Consider the following 6,501-nt stretch of genomic DNA (forward strand, 5'->3'; position numbering starts at 1 on the left):
CCTTTCTCCTTTGTTTTTCACTTTCCTTCATTCCTCAGTTATTTGTAAGGTTTCATCAGGCACAATCATTTTGCTACCTTGTTCTTCTTTTACTTTGAAATTTTTTCCCCTGTCTTCTTCTTCCTGTTTCTTCCTCCTGTTCAATATTATAAATTGTCCATGGTTCTTCAGGCACTCTATCTACCAGATCTAATCTCTTAAATCTATTCATTACCTCCATTTCATATTGATAAGGGATGCTATTTAGGTCATACCTATATGGTCATTTGGTTTTTCTTACTTTCTTCAATTTAAGTCTGAATTTTATAATAAGAAGCGGAGCCACAGTCAGCTACAGTTTTGGTTTTTAGTAGTATTCAGAGCTTCTCTACCTTTTGCTACAAAGTATATGATCAATTTGATTTTGATACTGACCGTCTGATAATGTCTATGTGTAACATTGCCTTCTGGGTTGTTGAATCACTGGATCACTGCTTTGTTATGGCAAGGGGTGGGGTGAAGGTGGAGTGGCATTGCCTAGCTCAGTGAAACTATGAAACTATGCCATGCAGGTTTACACGAGATGGACAGGTCATAGTGGAGAGTTCTGACAAAAGGTAATCCATTTCAGATGGAAATGCAAACCACTCTAGTTTCTTTGCCAAGAAACCCCATAGACAATACTAAAATGATAAGAGATGAGATCAAAAGATGAGCTCCTCAAATAAGAAGGTGTCTAATATATTATTGTGGAAGAATAGAAGACAATTACAAGTAACTTCAGTAATACTGAAGTGGGTAAGCCAAAGTCAAAAGAAAGTTTAACTGCAAATGTGTTTGGTGATAATAAGAAAATATGATGTTTTAAATATCAGTATTTTGTAGTAAACTGGAATGTAAGATCTATGAATCAGGGTAGACTGGATATGATCAAACAGGAGATGGAAAGATTAATCATCAATATCTTGGGTGTCAATGACCTTGATGGATGGGAATGGGTGACTTTAATTCAGGTAATCATGAAATATTTTACTGTGGGAAAGAATTCCTTAAGAAAAATGGAGTAGTCTTCATAGTCAAGAACAGGATTAAAAAAGCAATATTGGGATATAATCTCAAAAACGGCAAGATGATATTTGTTCAAATAAGGTAAATCATTCAGCATCACAGTAATATGTCTGTGCTCCTAACACTGATACCAAAGAAGCCAGAGCTGATTACTTCTCTGAAGACCTACAACATCTTATAAAATAACACGCAAAAAAGATGTCACATTCATCATAAGGGACTGGAATGCTAAAGTTGGAAATCAAAAGATAACTGGAGTAGCAGGCAAGTTTGACTTTAGATTACAAAATGAAGCAGGGCAGAGACTATGAAGTTTTGCCAAGGTAGCTTGCTGGTCATAGCAAACTAATCAGTAACTACATATAAATATCTCAGGTATGACGTTGTTCACACAATTGTAGCACTAGTAAAAGAGTAAAAGTAGGTTGACTATCAGTCAATTAATGATGTTCTCCAGAGTTCTGTGTACAGCCAGAAATCAGTCTTTGCCAGTGCTTAGGATAATGCTGGCATAGTGAATATTCTTTTCACTTTGTAGGTGACATCCAAAAAGAAGAGTTCAGGTAGCCTGTACTTTGGAGAAAATAGTATCATTCAAAGCAATCTCTGTCAATTAGACCACAATTAAAAATAAACAAATTACAGCATTCAATAAAAGTTAAAACGAGAGAGAAAAAAATCTCAGAAAGATAATTTGGCAAGATCTGGTTACCTTCTCAATGAAAATTTATTAAACACCTAAGAGAGAGAAATGTTGCCAAGCCTTAGGAATTGTTCTGTAATGGTACCTTTCATTGTATCGTGTGAGATGATTGGTCTCTTGGAGTGAATTTCAGCAAAAGTCTGGATCCAAGTTAAATCAAATCCTGATCTGCCTTCTATATAAGCAAGCACAGTTGTATTTGCTGTTTTTCAGCCCCTGGAATGGCTAACTTCTTTGTACACTAATCAGATATCAAATAACCTTAAAGAATTGAAAACTTAAAAATAAAGATATTTTGAACATATTGCTTCCTTTTTTTTTTTTTTTTTACCATAGACTTGGGTTCTCTAATTGGCATCCTCCCTACACCTTAAGACCTCTCCATCCTATATATTGCCTCATGATTATTGGATATTACAACATGCAGCAACATAAGCAAAATAAGATTTGACCACAGGATTCTAATATTTACCACTTATAACCCACCTGTAGTGACTAGATCATATGGTTGAAAGAATATTAAACATGGAGTTGGGAAAAACCTGAGTCTGAATCTTGACTGGATGTTTCTGACCTGAGTGACCCTGGGAAAGTCAGATAAATTGATAGATAATAGATAAATAGAGCAGTAATTAAGAACTTCCTATGAGTCAGGCAAGGTTCTAAGGAGTGAATGTGTAAATACACTCAGGAGAGATAGTCCCTACCTACTCTTAATGAACTTGCATTCTTTTAGGGGAAAATGATGCATAAAATGGAACTGGAAAGTGAGAGTTACATGATGGAGGCTCCTCCAAAGTGAACAGACTGTTGGTGAGGCTATGGCAAAGTTTTGTGTTGTGTAAAATGGGAATAAAAATAGTTCTAATTTCACAACATTTTTGTAACAATCAAATAGGATAACATATATAATATGCTTTCCATAAATGTAGTTAACATTGTTTATCATCATCGCCATTACTTTGAACAAGTCACTTAGTCCCCTGACTGTCAGTTTCGCCATATATAAGATAGTGATAAACCTGCTTTTAAGTTGTCATAATTACCTTGCAGGATTATTGTGAAGTAAATAATTGTAAACCTTAAGACATTATAGCAAAATGAGCTGTACACCATTACTTCTTCATATGAATCTACTCTAACAAAATTCCAATAAATTTATCTCCTCTCCCTCATTCCCTTAACAAAGGCCAAAAGTCCACTCCTTATTTTCCAGGAATGGAAAAAAATTGTTTACCTACTAATATGTAGACATATTGTTCTCAGAGGAGATTGTGTGTATGTGTTTGCATTACACTTTATTTTTATTTATTTATTTTTAGATAAATAACTACAATTTCAAGCAACAATTGCAAAAGAAAAATGCATGATATAACTAGGGAATGACAGTATCCAGAATTATGGTTCCTCTGTCTCATATTTAAGAAGCACAGACAATATGATATTGTATATGCTATATTACAGACAGCAGAGTAGTTCAGGCATTGGAGAATTAAAAGGGCAGCAGCTAAACCTGTCAGAAGACACTTCCAAGATGTAGCAGTGAAGAATTATATCACAAAGGTCACTCAGAGAAATAAGAGTGTCACAAAGTTAAGTCCATCTAGAGAAGATCAGATAATAGGGAATATCTTTTTCAAAGCAAAAATGATAGATTGCAAAAATGGTAAAAATGAAGCACATGGCAGATATAAAGGGAAATCAAGACAAGAAGAAAAAAATAAAATAGAAGATTTCTATTCTATTAAGAATAGAAGTGAAGCAGTAGAAATCATAAAAGAAATGCTTGGAAACAACAGTGAAACTTATCAAATAAAGTAAAATTCAAAACATTCAGATGGTGAGATTCAGAAAAATAACCCTAAGAGTGGCATTCTAGCTGATTGAAAGACGCTGGAAAAATACATTTTTAAAAAATTGTCATGTGTTTTCATATAACACCATATGAATAATTTAACAGGAATGCCAAAAGATATGAAAAGCATATTATGAGTGAAATGTTAATGCCTGACCAAAGAATTTACTATTTAGGTGAATGCTTAGGTTTAGCTTGTATTATTAATATAATATAATGACTCCTGGAAATGGAGTAGACTATTGAGGCCTATAGAAAGTCAAAAAATTGGGGTACTGAGGGGCACAAAGAAATGAATTAAAATTAAGACATTATTACCTTGACTACCTAGAACTTGATTCATGTTCCAACAAAACTAGTAGTCTGAGAGGATATGCATAACCATTAGGTTTTGCATTATAAACCTTTCTTTTGTCATTGTTAATAATATTCCTGGCACAAATCATGAGGTTTATCCAGATGTCATCAGAGTGGAATAAAAAATGCCACCAGGAACAGATCTATTAGGTACACATTTCTTAGAAAAACAAATGAAATAATTTCTATATTCAGTGTGTGCTGAAATGGACAAATCTTTGAGTCTGGCATAATAAGATTTGGTGATAGACAATGAATATTATGCAGCTGAATGCCCACATGTTGCACTTCAGCATGCTCACTGTCAAGCTAAATTGTCCATATTTTTAATTGTGCAGGCATTTTTACACATAGTGCCTTAAATTCATAATAAGAACAATTAAATAACTCACATGTATGAAATGCTTTAAGTTTTGTAAAATATTTTACATATATTATCTCATTTTATTTTTACAACTCAAGGAGGTAATATACTATTACTATTCTTACCTTACAGAAAGTAAATTGAGGTAAAGAGAAGTTAAGTGACATGACCAGGGCCATGTATTATGTTACTGTGTCTTAAGCAGGTTTCAAGCATGGAGCTTTCTGCATCCAGGTCAATTAACTATGCCACGTGGCTGTCTCATATATTGCTTTAATGTATATACCTACTTTTCCTAAACACTCATTTCTCTGAATTATCTTTGTGATACAATTATTCACTGCTACATCTTAAAAGTATCTTCTGATAGATTTAGCTAATGCCTTTTACCTTCTCAAAAAATGTATAGACACATACACATATACAAACATGTGCATATGTGCACATATATTTGTGTATTTATATACACACAAATATGCACATATGTACATTTACACACATATGTACATACAACATATGTTAAATGGGGACTAAATGAAGTGGAGAGCTAGAGGCAGTCAGGTGATGCAGTGAATAGAAATACCAGCCTGGAATCAGAAAGACCTTAGTTCAGATCTGACCTTAGAGATGTGTGACCCTCAGCAAGTCATTTCATCTCTGTTTGCCTCAGTTTCTTCATCTGGAAAACAGGGATAATAACAGCATCTATCTTACAAGATTGTTTTTAAGATCAAATGAGATAATACTTGTAAAACACTTAGAACAGTACCTATCACACAGCAGGTATTATATAAACATTGGCTATTATTATTAATATTATTTTTTGGAATCAGTGAATCTAGATTCAGATCATGGATCTGTTATTTACTGCCGGTATAACCTTGGATATGTCCCATTCTGTTTCTGAGGCTTGGTATTTTTTATGTGTAAAATGGGAGTTATGTTTGTGTAGACCTTTAAAGTCCTGTACAACTCTTAAATGTATAATTCTGATCTCATAACTTGAGAGAAACCTTTCATGATCTATTTCACTCCTGTACTCTTGATAGATCTTCTTCATCCCTTAGGAAGCCTATGGTTAAATAATTTGCAATATTTATGCAAAGTGAATTTTTTTAAGTAACATGTTGGCAGTTGCTATCAGGCACACATATGCCATGTGAATCTACTTTGTTTAACCTGTTCCTTTGCAATAATTTATGTCAACCTTTTCTGTGTAATGTACACTGATAAAAATATAATAAAACATTTGTTGTACAAATCTTCATTTACTTCACAGGAGCATTAAAAGCAGGTCACAGGGGTGGGAGTGTTGTGTGGACAACAAACTGATGCGTCTTATAAAAAAAGCTGCCTTGTGGCAGAAGTCGTTGATAAAATCGTGCTCCAGATTTGGGACTCTTTGGGTTTCTGTGCACATCGGATTTGTATTCTTGTCGCCTGGTTCTGATCTATCACACGATTTAAGACATAAAGAAAAAACTGTGTTGTCCTTTCTTTCTGCCAGATCCTTCTCTTACTTTTGGTTTCTCAAAAGTTTACATTCACAGAGCCATAAGCTAGGCATACTCGGATGAAGTGCACATTATAAAGTGAATGGATAATAATGTATTCTCACTAAAAACACTCTCTAGCCTTGTCTTTGGAAGTTATATGTAACCTAAGTTTTAGCACTTTAGAAATAAAGGACTTGTAAAATTACCTAATTTAATGAATATTTGGGAATCAAGTCATCTTTCGTTTACCATAAAACTATGGCTTAGAAATAATTCAGTTATTTTTTACAAGTGCTAATGAAAAGGTAAATGTATAATTTCCAATAAATTACGGTTACTTGTGGTTAAAAAATACAACTGTGGACAGAGAACAAGTTAAAATGTATCACTTTTGTTTTTATAATGTGTCCTTTGGAAGGGATATGAGTCGTTCATGGTGTCCTATCGAAAATTAGAGATTTATTTTTCTTTAAAACAGTAATATAGAATGTAAGCTCAGAAAGAAATGAGGAAAGGGGGCTTTTGGAAACAGTCATTCAGTTAACTTGTATAATCTGTAATTAATAAGAAATAGGTACACACTACATACACCTCACATATAATATACATCAATTAAGGAAACACAAGTATTTCCCTGCTACATGAACAGTTCACTTTTTAAAGCTTTGGAAGTTCAGCT

Source organism: Notamacropus eugenii, chromosome 4, assembly GCF_028372415.1.
Source record: "Notamacropus eugenii isolate mMacEug1 chromosome 4, mMacEug1.pri_v2, whole genome shotgun sequence".
NCBI classification, from domain to species: Eukaryota; Metazoa; Chordata; class Mammalia; order Diprotodontia; family Macropodidae; genus Notamacropus; species Notamacropus eugenii.